General features: G+C 36.0%; 1 long non-coding RNA gene across 1 annotated transcript; it reads left to right on the top strand.

Moving 5' to 3' along the window:
- The first annotated feature begins 309 nt into the window (after positions 1-309).
- On the top strand, positions 310-14,373 carry LOC118492355. Its single transcript, XR_004893333.1, has 5 exons — positions 310-640; positions 10,663-13,668; positions 13,786-13,881; positions 13,957-14,183; positions 14,249-14,373. It is a non-coding gene; the product is annotated as an uncharacterized LOC118492355 (long non-coding RNA).
- Positions 14,374-21,583: the final 7,210 nt, after the last annotated feature.

Here is a 21,583-nt window from a genome sequence, read left to right as displayed (position 1 = left end):
CCCAAGCTCACCCGGGGTGGTGCCTTGGGCGTTTTACCCCAACCCAAGCCCCATACCCCATGGCCTTAACTTTAATGGCTGAGATGTTTGGGACCTTGGGTTAACACTAGGCATGCCACTAAAAATCCATTTGGGTATTTTGGGTCATTTTAAAAATAGATGGGTTGGGTAAAAAATAATTAAGAATGAGTTAGAATAAGTTATAAGATATCTATTTAAAATAATTCGTGAGTCATAATGGGTTATAAGATACCTATTTAAATCAGCCAATGAATAAATTACCTTATCCTATGATCCTATGTGCTTATCTCATGGCTCCCATCGAAATCTCCATCAAAACCCTCCCACCATATAAATCTCCAATCCTCATTTCTCCAAACAATAATCACAAGAATTGGGCTCTGGATAAGCAACAGCAACAATGGCAGCTTCCTTACAAGTAGCGGCAACATTCATGACACCAACCAGAAGGGTGCGGCTCAAGTCTTCTACGAGCATCTGCAAGGCCTTTGGTGTTGAATCTACTAGATCCAAGGTGTCTTGCTCTCTTCAAGCTGATCTTAAGGACTTTGCTCAGAAGTGTACCGATGCGGCTAAGATCGCTGGGTTTGCTCTTGCCACTTCTGCTCTTGTTGTCTCGGTATGTTTTTTGCACTCCAAGTGTTTGATGAAATGCTTACGTGAGCCTTGTTGTGTATCATAGATTTAGAGCTTGTATGGTCATATGTTGATCTTATATTCTACTTGTTTTGTTGATTTACATTACTAATATTTATGGTAGACATTGTGAAATGTTTAATCTTAGTATGCATATAACATCCCAATCCGGAACAGGCTGGCATGTCACTATTGCAGATATCAAAAACCAACAAGTTTCAATAAAAGCAAGAATCCAAGAAACAAAAAGTCTTGAATCCACCAGAAAACCTAAGTCTTATATTATTCAGTTACTGAAATAAAAAGAAAACGAAAACTTGAACTTCATATTCCTCTCACTCATCCTTGTTTCCCCTGATTACCTGTAAACACATAAAACAAACACGAGAAAGAAAATACAGCTGAGCCAAAAAGTTGCCCAGTAACAGAGAAATCATTAGTAAAGTAGTGACATGCATACGAAGAGCAAAAATGGATCGGTACATATACTAAACAAATCTAAAAGATGGCACTTAAACAAATACTTACATAACTTGAATCCCAAAACTTATACTGAACAGATAACAGATACTGAATATAATCAGATGCATATAAACATATCATAACTGAGACAAGACATACATGACAACATGTAACACTAAAACAAGTCACATAATATAGAAACACCCACGAGCCTAAACAGAGGGGTACACAGCTATAGTCATGTACCGAGACGGTGCGTGTAGGCGTATACACATTATTCCATCTCAACAGGAATCAGGAGTCAGGATTCAGAGCTAAGATCGAACTATTCGCCTCTAGGGGCCAGGTGCTACACAAGCACAACTAGAGACGCCGTGAACTTTAGTTACGCACTATCACGATGAATGACATGTCGTTGACGCCCCAACGACAAGACTTAACATATAATTGCTCGGGTGACAGAGTACAAAGTCGTATAAGAAATAAATGTATTTTTGACATGAGTCTAAAGGGAACATGCAATAATGAGCGCAAGATCTAAGGTGTATTGCATTGTACAATATATAGTAATTACGAAACATAAACAACTAGTGAAACATCCGTACTACAAAGTAACGGATTGAATAAAATACTATAATGTTAAGAAAAGGAATCCGTACCTTAACTTAGCCAAGCAAAGCAAAAGAGAAAACAAATCAAGTACTCTTAACGAACACGGAAACCTACAGTGTATTATAGTTGAATCAGATTATAAACTTTATTAGATTATTCACTTATTAGATCAAATATTGGTTTTATTCATTTATTAGTCTCCATCTTGGATTTATATAAAAAAAATTGAAGTTTTGTGTGACACATAAATACCCAAGGTGTAAAACTAAAAAAAAAATAAAAATAAATAAATAAATAATAATAATAATAATAATAATAATAATGCTATATCAAATACATATGCTAAATACAACACACTTTTTTAGTACATAAAAACTTTTTTAAACACTCGTTGAAGCTTGATGCCTTCCATCCTTTTTTCCTCTTCTTTTTATAGCCTCCTTTTTTAGATAAGCTCCAGGTCTTTTCCGTTGTCTTTTCTTTATTCACATGCATTCATAATAACAAGAGCCTTCCTTGTAACTTTCATTTTGTCAAGAGGTCTTGATTGTCTTCTTTATGAAAGAAAGTTCACTTTTGGGAATTTGGACTTCTTTAATGATTACTTCCTCCTTAGCCATGTTCATCCTGGTCTCTTAAAGTTGGTGGGCATGGGAAAAGAAAATTTTGACTCCATGTGAGTCTTAAAGGCTTGTTTAAATGTCTTATCTTCGAAGGGTAAAAATATGATGATTTGAATATCTTTTTTGGAGTAAAGGATTTATAAAATCCTTACTTATCAAATGTTTGAACCTCATTTTGAGAATCAATACTCATAGTGTCCTTGTCTTTTTGTTTATAGCATATTGGACACATATCTCTTTGATTCATACCTTTTTTATGATCTCTAAATAAGCAAACCTTTTCTTGAGCATGAGGACTCGATTTTATTATGCATTTTTCTAAAAATTGGATTTTATCCTCTAAATATTTTTTGGCTGATGGTGAAGTATTTTTTGCTGGAGAAATCATGACAGAAGAAAACATATTTTTCCCACCATATGTTCTAAATCCATTTTTAAAGGCACTTTGCAATGCTTGGAGTATTACTTTAATTCCTAATCCTCTTATGTAATGAAAAATCTGTCTTTCAGTATTACCTGAATAAGTAAAGGTTAAATTAACCTTTTCCCACCATATGTTCTAAATCCATTTTTAAAGGCACCTTGCAATGCTTGGAGTATTACTTTAATTCCTAATCCTCTTATGTAATGAAAAATCTGTCTTTCAGTATTAACTGAATAAGTAAAGGCTAAATTAACCTTTTCTATTTGAATAAAGTGAAAAGCTGGATAATAAAATTCATTATAAAAATTAGGCCATGCAGAAAAGAGTTTTAGAGCCATGACATCTTTTGGAGTAATTGTAGGATTATTTAGATAACAATCTCTAACTCCATCTTTAACCCATCTTGGTAAAAAGGAGATTTCGGGAAAATCGGATAAAGGAAGATATATCTTATTGACTGCTCAAAAGTCATACCAGTATCTTATCTCTTCAGCAGAGTTTTCTTGTAGATAATTGATTCTAGAGAAGATCCCTATAAAATCAATATATCTTACATCTGTATTTTGAAGGCTATATATTTCCTTCATCTTGAACCATTGTTGCTCAACATAATTTGGTTGAGTTGGCAATTCTTGAAAAATATTTTTAAAGGTAGAGGTTTTCCCCATATTAGGGAAAAATAAAAAAGATTTTTCTTTAGGTTCTTCCTGGTCAGAGGTAAGATCTATCGTTTGTACTACAACTGATGAAGTGGAAGGATTATCTCTTTTTTTCCCTTTTTTACTTCAGGATGAATGAAAGAAAGATCTATTTTTTCTTTAATGTGATGCTTTACTAGAAGCTTTATCTTCATACTGTCAACCTCATAAAATGATATCTTATAATTTATGAGAAGACAATTTCTCTCAATCAAATCCTTTATATCTGGGATCTTCTCGGGGTTAACATTTCTCCCATATCTTTTGCAATTTCTTTTATCGACATTATTTGTTTATCCATATCTTCAATATATTTATCCATCCTTTGGGCTAATTCTTGTTCCTCCATCCCTGGTTAAGAAATTAGCTAAAACATTTTCATCAGATTTGATTATTTCTATATCAAAATGATACTCAGATAATAGTGTCTACCACCTAATAAGTCTTTTAGATTCTGGTTGAGAAGACAAGTTATTTTTAATAAAAGTCTTTACCTGTGTATTATCTGTCCTTAGCAAAAATTTATTTGGTAATAAAAAATAATAAAGCTTTTGACAACTTTTAATAACAACTAATAATTCTTTTTCATTTATATGATATCTTTTTTCAGTATCACTAAAAGTACCCGAACAATATCTACAAATACTTTCTCCAATTTTTTCTTTTTCAGAATTATAATCTATTTTCTTAAGTACCCCACTCCAATAGCATTCTGAGGCATCTGTTTCTAAAATAAGATTATCATTTTCTTTAAGAAGTTGTAATTTTGGTAGGTTTTTACAATATTCCTTAATCTTTTTAACTTGGTTTTCTAGATTTTTATCAAAAGTAAATATTTTATCTTTTTAAGTAGATTTTGAAAGGGCTTTCTTAATTCTGCAAGATTTTTTTATAAAACCTGAAGCATAATTTAATATGCCAAGAAAACTTTGTACCTGTTTTTTATCTACTAACTTATTAGGAAATGTTGTAATCTTTTCAAGAATATGACTTTGGAGTTCTATTCTCTTTCCATCTATTTTCATCCCTAAAAAAGTATTTTTTTCTCTTGTAATAGACTAGTTTTCTTTTCGGATAAGGCTAACCCATGTTTTATACATAAATATGCGAAAATATCAAGATGTTTTAGATGCAAATTAACATTGTCTGATAAAATTAAGATATCATCTATGTAAACAAAAATAAAATAATCTTTGAATATTATATCCATTTTCCTTTGGAATATTTGTGGTTTTACGCTTTTTAAAATATCTTTTTCTAAAATGGCTTCTTTTCTTATATTTTCTTTTTATCTTTCCATAATAAAAAGAACTATTGCATCCTATCATTAAAGACATTTTTGGGCTACTACAACATAAAGATATTTTTCTTTTTAAGTTTTTACTCATTTTAGCTAGTATGGCATCTCCACACCACTCGCTCAATTTATCTCTAGCATGTGTTATTCTTTATCCTAAAGTATTAGTTGTTCCTGGGTTATATGTACTCATTAGTTTTTGTCCCCATGGGTCTGGTATCTTTGCGAAAAATAAGGGTAATTAATTACATGTATCTGGTACTTGGTTATAGATATGATAATAATAATCTTGAAAAACACAAATATATCTATCAATTTCACAAATATCACATAATTGTAGACGTAATAAAGCTGTCAAATATTTTTGTATAGTTGCTGGGACTTTTATTATATTACCTTCCCCACAAAACTCTAATCTAAAAGCTTCAACAGCTCTTATTATTATGTTAGCTATATTTTGATCTTCTGATTCAAATATGTAGTTTTTTGCATCAGGGCTTATGTTTTGCCAATATCTTAAAGCACTATTTAAAAGAGTCCTTTCTAAAAATCCTTTTATTGTTTCAATGTTCATTTTATTAACAGAAACTGCTATTCTAAAGCGGTTTCCCATTTATCTATTGTCTCTTCAGTATTGTTCACACAATCTATATTCGAAAAGGATTAATTGGTTCATTTTTCATAACTTGGTATGGTTTGTAATTATCTTCTTGTTTCATTGTTGACTTTATTGCAGCATATCCCAGAGTAGGCCTTTGAGATTCGTTTCTTATTGGTATATTTTTATCATTACTTGTACTAGGTGTATCATTTATATTAAAATTTTGATGGGTTTTAATATTTATAAAATTTTCATTTAACTCCATATCCCTTACTTTAGTTATTAAATTCTCTACCTCAGAATCTTCTAAGTTAGAGATTATATTATTTTCACTTTCAGTATCTGAACTCATTTCTAATTTTCTTTATAATCCTTAGGTATTTTCATGTCTTGTAAGAGTTGGATCAAAGGATCTTGTAGTCTACTTATTTTTTCTTTATCTTTCCTATTAGGACATGTAGACTCTAATAATTCCATAATTTTATCTAGTCTAAAAATTATATTTTCTTCATAAAATATGATCGTTTTTTGTAATTCTATCAAATCTTTTTCTATTTTTAAAGAATTTTCATTTTCTTTTAGTTTATTAAAATTATGGTTATCCATTAAGATGAATTATATTGCCAATCAGTATCATCATATACAAAGTCAGAACTAGTCCATTCATATCTACTAAAATTAAAATCTTCGTCGGATATATAATTTTCATCAAAATCAACTTCAGAATCTAAATTTTCGTTTTCCATTAAATCATTTTGTTGATTTAATCTAAGCATGATAACTTTATTATATATAAAGTTTAAATTTAATATAATTAAATTGTCAAACTCAATGTCATGTAAAGTAATATCAATATCTAGAGCCCCCGCGAAGGAATTATGCGTGGCTCTGATACCATTCATATTGCCCTTGAGGAGTAGAAAATGCGGTGTATCCAATACTATCAGGATGCATTTTTATTTGCCAAAATCCACTTTTACAATCAAACTTAGAAAATATCTTTTTATTTCTTGTCCAATTTATTAGACTTTCTTTATGAGGTAAAAAATATCCATCAGAAACAGTATTATCATTTATTTTTTTATAATTTATCACCATTCTAGGCTTACCTCTCTTAATTTCTGCATGTTTTCGTACCATGAATGCTGATGCGTGTCAGTGTATATATGTTTTAGGTATGTATTTTAAGCCCTTATACACTTTTTTAGCCAAGTTTTAAATTTATAAAACACGATATTTACTAACACTAAACACACATATGGGCAAGTGCACCCATCGTGGACGTAGTATAGTGTTGGTAAGATACCGAGGTCGTCCAAGGACACAAGAGCTTTTAGTAACGGTTTATCCTCAACGTCTAATCAAATCAAAATGTTAGAAAAAGATTTTTAAATTAAGAAAATAAAACTAACTAAAATGCTGAAAATAAAATAAAAATAAAAACAGATAGACAAGATGAATCACTTGGATCCGACTCGTGTGTTAGTGTAACCTTTGATTATTTTCGCACTTTTGCACTTGTTTAAGAGATTATCTTAGTTATTGTAGTAGGCCCCTCTTTTGAAGGCGACGTTACCCTCAACCCAGTAGTTTGAGTCAGCAAGGATACAATCCTAAAAGGTCGGATTATTGAAAGATAATTAATTAAGTTATTAATGCATAATGTGGTAGGCCCCTCTTTTGAAGGCGACGTTACCCTCAGCTAAGTAGTCTGAGTCAGCAGGGATACAGTCCTAAGTAGCTGGGTTAAAGTTTTAATAGTAGTTTAACTTATGAGGGGATCAAAGAGTTTCCCCGCCATCCAATACCTTTGGGTATTGAAGGAGGTCCTACTAAATTTGACCCAGGTCCTTTGCAGGATCTATACACTGAACAATGGCAAGACTCTTACCAAACCGTTCCCTTAACCCCCGACCAGGTAGCCAACATACCTCCATATAGACCGTGGAGATATGAATGGTGAAAATCTTTTATTTTATATAGACAGTAAAATAATGCCAAGACACCACAGACAAACGATAAGGAAGAATCACCTACAACATAAGAAACTAGTAATTAAAGTCATTAATACAAAACCAATTAAAAATTGCAAAAGATTAAAAATAAAAAGTATTACACTAAACACTTGTCTTCACCAAGTGATGTAAGAGACTTAGGCAAACATGGCCTTTGATTGTCAAGAACTCTTACGATCAATCTTGGATCCCGAGACGACTCACACACTCTATGATGGACAATGGATGATGGACAATGGATGATGGTGTTATGGTGGTGGTGGGTGGTGGTGAAGTGTGAGAGAGGTGGTGTGCCAAGGGATGAGTTGAAATGTCTCCAAACACTCCTATTGTAGGATCGTATTATGACCTAAATGAGTCGTTCAGAAGCTTTCTCCTTGGTTTCAGGTGCGGAATAACAAGAAACTAAGGTAGAAATAGCACGCAGATCACTTTAACTACTTGTTTTATTGATTTTACACTGATTACACTTCAAATCTCGCACCGGCAGCACTTCGGCACGATTTCTCCAACTGTTACAAATGAGATTGCTCCTAGGCTATATATAGTGTGCTGGGTTCGCTTATTGGACAGGTCCAATAAGCGATCCATAAAAGCGATCCACACTCATATCCGTTCGAGCGATCCAGATCATTGACATATGAGCGGACCTGACATGTTCGCTCGAGCGGTCCAGCTAACATGTCGTTCGAGCGGACCACATATATGTCCGTTCGAGCGAACCACACTTAATTGGACCTAAATGTTACACGTTTTCTCGTTTTCCGTACATTTTACAATCAGTCCTATTCTAAGACTCGAACGAAGATGTAGTCGATAGACAACTGCACCAACAGACTCCCCCTTGAATGTTGACGGAATCTTCAGTGAGAGTCTTCAACATGACATTCTCGGATATTGTTCGGTCTTCTTCAGGATTCTACCTGGATCTTTCTTTGGCTATAACTTTCGTCAGACTCCCCCTATCATCCTGCTAGGATTGTCGTCTGGGATTTGTTACCACCATAGAAATCATCTCCTGGCTTTTCTCTTCAAACTTCTTCTCAGGTTCTGATGTATCTCCTGGCTTTCCCTAGCAACAGGATCAGAAACCTGCACAACTCAAACAATCTATTACAAACAAATAAAGTTGTGATTCAACTTAATGAATCAACTAAACATTTGAGAATTTTTACAATTTAAACACTGATCACAAATTTGAAACATTTCAATTTCTGATTCAACCTAATGAATCATTTTAAACATTTCAAACCACTTAACCAACCTGTCTTGTTCCTCAAGTTTAGCCTTTGAGAATTTGAAAATCAGCTCTTCAACATCAGTTGTCGAAAATCTTTTTGGATTTTTCAAAATAAGAAACATAAATGCAATAACAGAAATTAAATGCAGAAATGAAATATGTACAAACATATTTTTGTGAGTTTGTGTAAGAGGATCATATCAGTTTTTTTAGACACATCACACGCACCGTTAAGCTTTTAGACATTATAAGTTCTAAACGATTCACGTTGATTGACAATATAGTTGTCCTCTTAAATTTTCATACAATTTTCAATCTATTCAGGATACTATTTAAGTGTTTTATGAACTTAGTTCGATTCATGTGTCCCACCTCTTGAATATACTCCCGTATCCAGAATCCCAATATTCAGTCTTACAGGCAAGAATACTACAATGATATCTGTACATAAATTAGGGGTTAAATGCGAGAACTGAGGGATCTCAGGTCAGAACTTCCGTTCAGCAGAGAGATATCAGCTTCGACTTAGCAGTGTGTCCCCTTTAGAGGATCTTTTCAGCTACAACAGATGATTATCAATTTTATTGTCTAATCAGCTGAGGGCTTTATGCTATGTTTCAAGCATTTTGCGGAAAGTATTAGCCAAGGACTAGGTCAGAACTACCGTTCAGCAGAAGTCCCGGAATAATACCCCAGACATCATAGAGTATAAACACCTAGTATATCAGAATACGAGACCTTTCAAACGAGATTTCAGGGGTTACCTATATATCCAAGTAGTGTTCCCCACGAATTTCACAAGTTTGAAATTTTAGGTTTATATCCCGAATAAATCTACTAAATGTACAAAAACCTATCGTCACATCATCAGTGAGACCGTTTATTACATTTGACATTACATTTCTTTAGCGTGCTGTGATAGTCCACTGATTTACTATCATTTCCTCTTTTTCACAACAAAACTCGTTTTTGACTTTTTAATGTTTTTTGACATTTTCAAATTTTCTAATTTTTTTAAAATCTTTCTCCCCCTAAAATCAAAATATGTTTCAATTTTGATTTTCTGGAAAATTTGAAACAAACTGTACAAACTTGACAACTTGATGAGAATCACTTCAATTCTCCATCCACTTGGCGTAAACAATCAGAACTCCCCCTCACAACAAACTATTTTCCCATAATGATTTCAAAACACTTAAGTTTGTTTTAATCAAAATGGTTTTTCCAGAAAATATAAGTTTGTTTACCAAACATTTTAGGTACGGGGTTACTTCATCATCTTGTTTTCTACACAAAAGTAGGAAAAACCAAGTACAAGTTAATGTCCTTGATTTACCATTTGCAGTCCAGAATCCTCTGTACCACTTGCAAAAATATAAACTCGACTAATACCACTTGAAAGAAAAACACAAACAAACCTTTTTACCGTTTGTTTGATTGACGTTACCGATTAGAATTTTAGACAGATGCCGATTCATGATCCACGATACCATCTTGGGATCTCCGGCAATTCCTGCAAAACCTTCAAACACAGATTTATAGGCTGAACAGAAGCTCGGGCACGGCCCCGTGCCCGCTGGGCACGACCCCGTGTCCATCCTCGTCTCTCTCTTCATTAATTGTAATTCGCAATTACAATAAATGCGCCTGCAGGAAGTTGACCACGCCCCCGTGTCCGCTGGGCATGGCCCCGTGGTGGGCAGTAGAAGCTTCTAAAGGTTTGTCTTCTCTGCTGCTACTTGGGCACGGCCCCGTGCTCGCTGAGCACGGGGCGTGTTCAGTCTTCTGTTTTCTTAGTTTTGCTTGGGAAGATGCTGTTGAGGGGTCGGGCATTCCACTTTTGTTCCTTTTCTTGTATCTATGTTAGATTTTGCTGTCTTTTTGCTTCTTTTGTTAATTTGAGCTCATTTAATCCTGAAAATACAAAAGGAAGACAAAAGCACACTTTTTCCAACATTAGTACTAAAAAAGGGTTAGTTTTATGCCACAATTGATATAATTTATATGTTGCATTTTGTGCATATCAAATGCAGGAGAACTATGAGGGCTATGACTAGTTTTGATTAATTTTAAATCCAGGAGCTCTTTTATCTGGGAGCATTCTTTTCGGTCTTCTGGATTATATCTCATGGGCTTTACTTTAATTTCTTTATTTTTGTCTTTCATTTCTAATTATATTGTTATTTGATTGTTATTCCAAAATTGTAATGGATTATCCGTATAACACTGTCTTAATTTATATTTTATATTTTCTATGTGGTTATCTAAGTTTCTTAGATTTACTTGGTAATCTATTTCCTCAATTTTAGGTAGGGTTGGTATTTGTATTTGGCATACTTCATTAAATAAAAAAGAAAAATCAATAGTATCTTTTATACTAAAACAATCAGAATGGTGGATATTTGATATAGCATATGTAATAGAATATGGTCTATTTTGTTGTCTAAAGAAATCTTTTCTTTTAAAATCTTGTAATAAAGTTAAAGTTTTATCAAAATCTTTGTCTTGGATATAATAGGAAATTCTTGGGTTGAAGAAACAGTGATCAGAATTGACCGGAATCAATCAGATTAGTGGTTTACTCTCTGCATAAAAGGGGTTAATCCTCTCGTTGATTCGGGGGTTTGGCTGATTTCCTTCTCCGGTGATCACTGCAAAACAGAAAGCCGTTAGACTCGCCACAGGAAGAATGGGGGTTCTCTCCGTGACCACCCTCCGGCGTGAGGATGAGTACAGTGATCTCGAGGAAGAAGAAGAAGTAGTAAAGTAAGAGTGAAGTGAAAGTAACTTGTGAGATCATACCTGCAGCGTCTTATTTATAGCCGGTTTTGGCTGGAAAATGGTGCGACAGAGATAGTAACGGAAAGTGCTTTTCCGTTTGGTGGTTATTTTTCCTTCCGTTAATCTTCGCACACGGATCGTGGGTCCTGATCAATGGTTGGGGAGTTGCCACGTGGAAAGTGGTTTTGGGTAGATCCTTCTCCAAGTTAGTGCTATCATCGTGATTTAGATGAGTATCTAGGATTATGCCACGTCATCATTCAGTTATAACCGAATGGCCATGCACGATGAGCATTTAAGGCTTCTAGAAGATCTACAGCTGTAAACCGTTATGCCTTTGCCACGTGTCCTTCTTGTTGTAACAGAAAAAGGTTCCTTTGTTCAAGTCTTGATTTCAGATGCGCGGAGATGTTTAGGATTTTATCTTCAAGTCTAAATGTTCCCTTGCGCAAGCCTGGGCAAGGGTGTTAGTTGAATGTTTGTTTCTCCTTTTCTCCGGCGCGTGGTTATCAAAGACTTTCTCTTCTGCATCTTGTTTAGAACTGCTGCGCAGCAGCGCACGGTCTTCGTTAAAGATGTTCTTGAAATAATGCTATGGTATGGTCTTCCGCGCAAGGTTTTGGGGACCGTACTTCATTATTATACTGTTTCTTTCCAAATCCAGTATAAGACCACTGCGCGACCGTGTAGGGTCTTATTCAAGATGTTTTTTGGAATAAGGTTATGGTATGGTCCTGTGCCCCTACGCAAGGTTTTTGGGACCATACCCCTTCAAGTCCCCCCAGTCCAGTGTTGCTTCTACGCAAGTAGGTAAAGCACTGGATTATATAAAATGAAGTGTGCGCTTTTTGCTTTGAGAAGTAGCAGGCTTGCTTGGCGCGAAGTATGAAGAATCTTCTTGTGGAAGATATTTTATTTGTTTCTTCATGTTGAGGTTTCCATGATTTCAAATTTTGAAAATTTTGACTCATGGCAGGTAGCAGGTAAAAGGTATTGTGATGATGTGTGACATGTGACGGTTGGGTGACAGGCTGTCACTTGTCAGACGTCACACATTAATTGGGCGTCGTCAAACGTGGTTCACATGCGCGTGTGGGTTTGTTATTTGTTCCCCACTCGCCCTTACTACCTTGGTAATCGCATTTTCTTGAAAAGGGGTTCTGCGGTTTTCGAGGGCATTAATGGCGATGGGTATATAAACCCTTTTGAGTGGCTTCTTTTTTCATTAGCTGTCGTTGAATCCTTTCATCTTCTCTGATTTTTCTTTTAGAGAGAAACCTGCAACTTGTGTGTTCTACCCTTTATGTCTACTGGAGAACATCCCGAAGATTCTTCAGAAGATATGTTTGCTTCATTACCACCGCTGAAGTGGTCGAAAGAAATTTTCGATGGTTTGGTACAGAACTTCAAGTTCCCCACGAGTTGGGGTGTGATGTATCCTGACGAGGGTCAGATGGCGGCTCAGGCTTCAGCCGGTTATATTACCCTTTTTTGGGACTATTTTACTGATGGTAACTTCCGATTACCTACTACAAGATTTGTTCTTGATGTTCTTGGTTACCACAAGTTCCATATTTCTCAACTACATCCCATCAGAATGGTTCGGATTCGACACTTCGAATTCCTTTGCCGATCGATGCGTATTGAACCGACAATCAATCGTTTCCGGGTATTTTATCAACTTCATTGCTCGCAAGGTTTTTATTCCTTTGCCCAACGTTCATCGGCCAAGAAGATCTTGCTGATACCCCCCCCCCTAAAAAAAAAAAATCTTTTCATGACTGGAAACCCGAATTTTTCTTTATCAAAGCTGGAGTGATTCCAATGAAGATGACCTTTAGGGGTGCAGAAGATATTAAGGTGGAGAATCTGAAGACTCTGGAGTCGGAGATTTGGTACCAGGACCTGAAGGATATTCCTTCTATTGAACTTCCTGAGAGGGCCCTGGTTGCTGCTGGCATGAGTCTTCATTGGAAGATGGACCATGAGGACAAACCAGTATACATGGAGGGTGACACAAGTAAGACTTGAAATCTTCCTACTTTTTTTTCTCGTTTTTTTGTGAAATAATGTGAACTTTGTCATTGTTTTTGCCTTTGCAGTTGTTTTTTTGTATGTTGTTACATACAAGAGGGAGAAAGGAAAAATGACAACCATCTCGAATGGTGCTGATGAAGAACTTTGGTATCATCAGATAATAAAGAATTTTAGGCTTCCACGGGATAAGGATCTAGCGGTGCAACCTTCTACTGGTGCTGGTAAGTTTGTTTCATATTTTTTAAACAATATTGCAATATTATTCTTTGCTGTTTTGGCGCGTTGGGTAATATTTCAAAATTTCTCCTAAATATGCGAGTTAATTAATTTGGGCATAGGCCCTGAGAAGAAAAAGAAACGTGTGCCTGTTGTTGCTGCTGCGCTTAAGAAGGCTGATGCACCAAAGGCAAAAACTGTCAAGGAAGAGAAGAAAGGTACGCGCTTCTTTCTTAAACCCCGGTGCGATTACGTAGTGGTGTCTGATACGTTAGAAGGTCTTGCGCCTGTAGGTTTTAAAAAACCAAAACCAGAGCCTCAAGATACTGCGGATGTTCCTCCTTCAACCCAGATGAACCCATAGACTTGGATTCGAGTCATGAGCCGCTGGTAAGGACGAAGGATGTGAAGAGAAAACAGGCGTAGGTTAAGGCTGCGGCGCAGCCTGCAAAGAAGATGACAAGAAGGAAGATTGGCAAGAAAGGCAATTTGGATGCTTTCGTTGCGAAATTTTCTCCATGTGAGTGTCTTCTTTAGCTGGTGTTTTCTCATATTTTATGTTATTCATGGACTTTTATTTTGCAGAAAAACCTACTTCATCTGTTCGCGCGGAGTCATCGTTTGTTTTTAATGATGATCTCCCGCCCTCACCACCTCCCGCATATGTAAAAGAACGGTTGGAAGGTACCAAGGCTACCAAAGCGGAGGTAGAGAAGGCTGTCGAAATGAAAAAAAACCTGAAGTTGAAGTTGAGAAGTCTGTCGAAGTTGAGTTGGAGACGGAGAAGGTTGTGGAAACGGAGGCTGTGGATGTTGGTGCTACCAAGCCTAAGTCTCATGAAGAAGTAGCGGCGGAGAAAGGAATGGTTAAAAAGCGTAAAACCAAATACTATAAAAGAAAAGGATATAACCAAACTTTTAAGCCTACATATAAAAGTAAACAAAATCCTAAAAAATGTAGATGCTTTATTTGTCATGAGGAAGGACATTTTGCAAATAAGTGTCCTAAAAAGTTTAATAAAAATCTTAAAATATTTGAAATAGATGAGGATATTGAAAAAATGATAGATGAAGGAGAATTTATACAAATTAACGATCTTCATAATATAGATTCTGATGAAAGTATATTTATTTTAACTGAAACTGAATATACGTCCTCTGAAAATGAATAAGTCTGACATAACTACTACTAGTAAAACGGATAATCTTATAATAGATTGTCAAGAAGAGCAACTAGGAGAATATAAACAGGAAATTTTAATAGATAAGAAAAAATTAAAACAAATACAACATGAAAATTTTCATTATCGAATTATTCGGGATTTAAAATAAATACTTTACAAAGGTTGGGGATAAAACCAAGAAATCATCATCTATAGAATATTCAGGAACGAGCTTTAGATATTAATATAACATCTAACAAAGTAATGATACCATTGTTGTCTAAAAAAGATATTCAAGAAAAACTACAAAAGGTAAAGCTTGAAATAAGGAATACTTTGGGATGGGTACACGTTGGAGCTATCCAAATAATAATAAAATCCACCTTTAAAGAAGGTATAGATACCCCTATAGAATTAGCAGTTATGGATAATACAATCCAAAACAGTGAAGGAGCATGTTGATGTGTGTAAAATGCAACATATAAATTACATCAAATGAGGCATAAAACTAACCCTTTTTAAGTACTAATGTTGGAAAAAGAGTGTTTTTGTCTTCCTTTTGTATTTTCAGGATTAAATGAGCTCAAATTAACAAAAGAAGCAAAAATGCAGCTAAATCTAACATAAATACAAGAAAAGGAACATAAGTGGATTGCCCGACCCCTCAACAGCATCCTCCCAAGCAAAATAGAGAAGGCAGAAGACTGAACACGCCCCGTGCTCAGCCAGCACGGGGCCGTGCCCAAGAAGCAGCAGAAAAGACAAACCAGTAGAAGCTTCTATTGCCCACCACGGGGCCGTGCCCAGTGAACACGGGGGCGTGGCGAAAGTACAGCAGGCGCATTAATTGTAATTGCGAATTACAATTAATGAAGAGAGAGAATGTCAGACAGGCACGGGGCCGTGCCCAGCGGACACGGGGCCGTGCCCAGCCTTCTGTTCAGCCTATAAATAGGAGTGCTTGGTTTCATTGCAACTCATCCCTTGGCACACCACCTCTCTTACACTTCATCCACCACCCACCACCACCATAACACCATCATCCACCACCATCATCCATTGTCCATCATAGAGTGTGTGAGTCGTCTCGGGATCCAAGATTGATCGTAAGAGTTCTTGACAATCAAGGCCATGTTTGCCTAAGTCTCTTACATCACTTGGTGAAGACACATGTTTAGTATAATACTTTTTATTTTTAATCTTTTGCACTTTTTAATTGGTTTTGTATTAATGACTTTAATAACTAGTTGCTTATGTTGAAGGTGACTTTTCCTTATCGTTTGTCCGTGGTGTCTTGGCGTTATTTTACTGTCTATATAAAATAAAAGATTTTCACCACTCATATCTCCACGGTCTATATGGAGGTATGTTGGCTACCTGGTCGGGGGTTAAGGGAACGGTTTGGTAAGGGTCTTGCCCTTGTTCAGCGTTTAGAGGTCCTGCAAGGGACCTGGGTCAAATTTAGTAGGATCTCCTTCAATACCCATAGGTATTGGATGGCGGGGATCCAAACTCTTTGACCCCCTCATAAGTTAACTACTATTAATACTATAACCCGGCTATTTAGGAATGTATCCCTGCTGACTCAGACTACTTAGTCGAGGGTAACGTCACCTCCAAAAGAGGGGCCTACCATAATTTGCATTAATAACTTAATTCATTATCTTTCAATAATCCGACCCTTTAGGATTGTATCCTTGCTGACTCAAACTACTGGGTTGAGGGTAACGTCCCTTCAAAAGAGGGGCCTACTACAATAACTAAGATAATCTCTTAAACAAGTGCAAAAGTGCGAAAATAATCAAAGGTTATACTAATACACGAGTCGGATCCAAGTGATTCATCTTGTCTATCTGTTTTTATTTTTATTTTATTTTTCAGCATTTAGTTAGTTTTTATTTTCTTATTTTAAAAATATTTTCTAACATTTTGATTTGATTAGACGTTGAGGATAAACCGGTACTAAAAGCTCTTGTGTCCTTGGACGACCTCGGTATCTTACCAACACTATACTACGTCCACGATGGGTGCACTTGCCCCTATGTGTGTTTAGTGTTAGTGAATATCGTGTTTTATAAATTTAAAACTTGGCTAAAAGTGTAAAAAGGGCTTAAAATATACATCTAAAATATAACACACTTCACGCACATCAAGTTTTTGGCACCGTTGCCGGGGACACAAGGATTTTAAGAAAGCTTAAAATCGACGGCCTAATCAGTTTTTCAAAACCTTTTAAAACGCGCGCACATTTTTCTGCATTTTAGTTTAGTTTGCATTTACAGTAGCCTGAACAGGGGGCCGTGCTCACTGAACACGCCCCCGTGCTGCATATTTTTAGTTAGATACCCAGATACAAAGTCTGAACACGGGGCCGTGTCCACCAAACACGCCCCCGTGCTCAACGAGACCAGTAACTTTAATTAAAACGCCCAGATACAGATCCTGTACACGGGGCCGTGTCCACTGAACACGGGGCCGTGTCCAGCCTTCTGTTTCCGTCTTTATTTTTGTTTTCTGGTCCCGAGACTCAGTTGTGGTCTATTGAGTGATTCTTATGGATCAATACTCAGGAGGCTACAACTACACCTATGAGGAGGATGATTATATGAGAGACTATTGCACTAATTGTGGTAACCCGCACTCGGTATAATATTGTAACTTATTTCAGCCATCCACTTCATACAACTATTATGAGGAGCCCAGGTACGAGCCATCAACTTCATATACATCCTATGAAGACCAAAGCTATGAACCTTCTCCCTCATACTCATATTTTGATGAACCAAGGTATGAGCCTTCATGCTCATACTTTGAGGAGTCAAGATATGAGCCACCACCTTCATACACTTATTATGAGGAATCATGGCGTGAACAACCCACCTCATATGAGTACTATGAAGAACAAAGTTTCGACCCTTATCCATCATATACTTACAATGAAGAACAATGGTATGAACCATCTACTTCATATGAGTACTATGAAGAGCCAAGGATCGAACAACCGGATTCAAGCTTTGAGGATCCCAATCCTTTCTCTATCACCGAAGTGACCGATAGGATATTAGAACACATTAAAACTATCGAACGATGCATAAAAGAATCTTGCGCAAGGGAAGAGGAGTCCCGCGCAAGAGAAGAATTAAAAAAGGAAGAAACGATAGTTGAAGAGTTAAAAATGGAAGAACAAATAAGTGAAAAACCGACACATGAGTTAAACAACGAAAGAGGTGAGGTCGATAACGCTAAATTACAAGAAGAGTCTAATTTTGAAGAAATTAATCTCTTGTCACCTTCTTTTGAAAATCATTGTTTAGTAACCCCTCATGCTAAGTTTTAAAAGAGCTAAACACTAGCACTAAAATTGAAGAAATGGTAAGTGTTAAGTTAACTAATGATCAAACTTCGCTAATAAAAGAAGACCCTTTTGAAATTAACATTACACCGGTTCCATGTTTCTTTCAAAATTCCTTTATTAGTAATATCACCATTGATAAAGATCTTTGTGTTAACATAATGGCTAACTACATTTTTGAAAAGTTAAGTATTAGTGATTTTGCTCCACTTCAAATACCCATTTTTCTATCCGATCGGAAAGTAATAAAATCAATCGGTGTAGTTGAGGATGTCTTGGTTCAAACAAATCAAATGGTTATTCCAACCGACTTTGTCATCATCGATGACGCTCCTCTAGTCTTGGGGAAACCTTTTGTAAAAACTCATGAAGCTTTGAAAAACCGGAAATTCAACAATCTACCTCTTCAATTAGGGGCATTCAAAAGGAGCATAGATCTTGAGCTTTCAATGAAGTATCCTTTTGGCAATAATGACCCCCTAATTGAAGATGAAGATGAGCCACCCGATACAACTGAAGAAAAGGACCACTTTGTTGAAGAAGAGGTCGCCATAGAACAAACCTTTAAGGTTCTTGATCTAGATGAGCCTCAAAATAAGGTGTCTCCTAGAGACCCACCCATTGAGCTCAAAAAACTTCCTAAAGGTTTGGAATATGCTTTTCTAGACAAAGATGGTAATTTACCTGTAATTATTTCATCTAAATTAAGTAGCGTAGAAAAAGAAAAATTAGTTGATCTTCTTAAAAAACACAAAAATGCGATCGCTTGGAAGCTTTTAGATATTAAAGGAATAAGTCCTTCCATGTGCACGCACAAAATTTTAATGAATGATGACTATAAACAGTAATACAACCACAAAGAAGAGTAAATCCCAATGTGCAGGAAGTGGTTAAAAATGAAGTCATCAAACTACTTGACGCCGGACTAATCTATCCTATCTCCGATAGTCCATGGGTAAGTCCCGTCCAAGTAGTCCCAAAGAAAGGAGGCATGACGATAATAACTTGTAAGGCCAAAATACGTATTTGACAAAAAGTCGCAGCGGAAATTCGTGCCATAAAATTTCTTTCATTACAAACGTCTTGACTTACTTGAAAGTTCGTTTTAATATGTATCTTTTACAAAAATAAAGTATAAGTCCTGTTTACTAAAGTACATACTCGATTATTCCCGTACAATCTATTTTGTGACTCGATCTTTGATATCTATTCTTCGTGATAACCGCCCGTGATTCGTACAACCTGCACTCACCACATACATTCATAACATTAGTATACAATACATAAACAAGATTCAGTCTCGTACATTTCCCATTTCGTTATCTTTCTAACTTTAAGCATTTCATCTGCGTATCCATATCCTGGTGAGGCTTCAATAATGTACCTGCATTACTTTTCATTCTCAAGGCACACTATTAATAACGTATTACTCGACGTATCTAAATCATGCATACATACATTCTTACGTGCATACATACACATCTACATATGTACATACCTTCCTATATCTCTACATACATGCATACACTCACACGTACCTTCATATATACCAAAATACACATCTACATACGCACATACATTACTACGTCTCTACATACGTACATATACACATACGTATCTTCACATATACATAAATACACATCTACATACGTACATACATTACTACGTCTCTACTTACTTGCATGCACTTATATGTGCCTTCATATATACTTAAATACACGTCTACATATGTACATATACTCTTACGTACTCGTTCAAGATCTTATATACCTCTTATATATCCATACATTAGTTACATGGTACTTAGACTTAGATTTATAGCCCATAAACGTCAAAGGAATGATCAAAATTATGTTTGGGAGGCCCGTCGTGGTCCACAGATAATAAACCGAAGCCTACTATACCCAAATCAACTTAGATAACATTTTTCAGGTTTTTGAACATGGAGAGGCCGTCAGCGACGGCCCTAGGGGCGTCGGCGACGGCCCTTGCAAATGCCCGTAGCCCAAAACTTCCGTAGACAGTCAAATAGCCCGTCAGCCAAAAACTGACTTTCCAGAGCCCGTCGGCGACGCCCCCATGCCCGTCGGCGACGCCCTCTAGATTTTGCATTTTTTCTGCAGCTCCGTTTCATCGTCCGTACGCACTAAAACGCGCATAACTTTTGAACCGTTTACCCGTTTAACCTCCCGTTTCTTCCTGCATGCTTGTAAATTCACGTTCTACCATATGAACTTGAAATCCAACATCCGGTTTAAGGAAAATATTCACTTAAAGCTCTCAGCTTTATATACCCGTTTTCACTTATTCGACCCGTTCATGTTTTCGTCAAACTACTCATTTGTTTTAACCCAAGACTTACATAAACATTATAACTATAATACTTTTACATTGTCCGAGGTTCGTACTTGGGATTTATGCACCCGATACCCGGTATGCGTTAAACCTATTCATGTCATTCATTTATACGAAAGTAAACTTTGTTAATACAATTTCATATGAGAAATTGTTTGTCTATTAACCATGACTCACAACCGAGTCTTTAGACTATTAATCCGCGTCTCCAATTCTTGGTTAGCGTACTTATGTACAATTTTACCCATACCCGGTTATAGTACCGTAATCGATTACTTACACCACCCTTCCGGTATAGTAATAAAACCAAATTTTTGACCCATTCGGCCTACTTAACGTAAATTATCAATTTCATACAACCCTTCTTATTTGACTTCAATTATCATGCCTAATTAACTAGAACATAACCTTACTTAACAAACTAAGAAGTGATTCGGAAATCACTTACCTCGTGCGTCCGAGTTCGTGTCCGTTATCTTCTCTCCTTTTGATCCGTTAACCTTCTATGCTTTTATCTGTCTTGATATGATCCCTATACTTTCACATCATCACAATCACATTCTTATTAGCATACATGATTACGCATGTTAATGATCATATCAAATGCATATTTCCCATTTGACTTTCTTAGTCACAACTAACAAGCATATGACATATAATCCAATTCATATCCTTTCAAACTCATGAAATTCATCATGTAATCACAAATATCGCATATTAACATAACATGTACCATACAACTTCCTATAATCCTACCTTTACGACAACAAACCAAATCACGCTTCTTATGCGTAGTTGACCTTCAAAAGTCAACAGTTCATCATACAAACTTTTGGCTTATCCTCATGTATCCGTATCATCATTTATGATATATCAATGACACTATATACATTTCTTACTCACAATGCAATTATGCTTACAACCACATGATCACCTAGTGATATCAAACACAACGTACAAGTCCTTAATGCATAGTCTTGACCAAGACATACATTCAACCCGAATTCTTGTATAAGTTCCATCTAAAGCACCTTCTTCACGTTAGTATACT

The sequence above is a fragment of the Helianthus annuus genome, chromosome 1 (assembly GCF_002127325.2).
Source record: "Helianthus annuus cultivar XRQ/B chromosome 1, HanXRQr2.0-SUNRISE, whole genome shotgun sequence".
Classification (NCBI taxonomy): domain Eukaryota; kingdom Viridiplantae; phylum Streptophyta; class Magnoliopsida; order Asterales; family Asteraceae; genus Helianthus; species Helianthus annuus.
The sequence above is the reverse complement of the archived record's forward strand: the minus strand, read 5'-3'. Positions and strand labels throughout refer to the sequence as shown.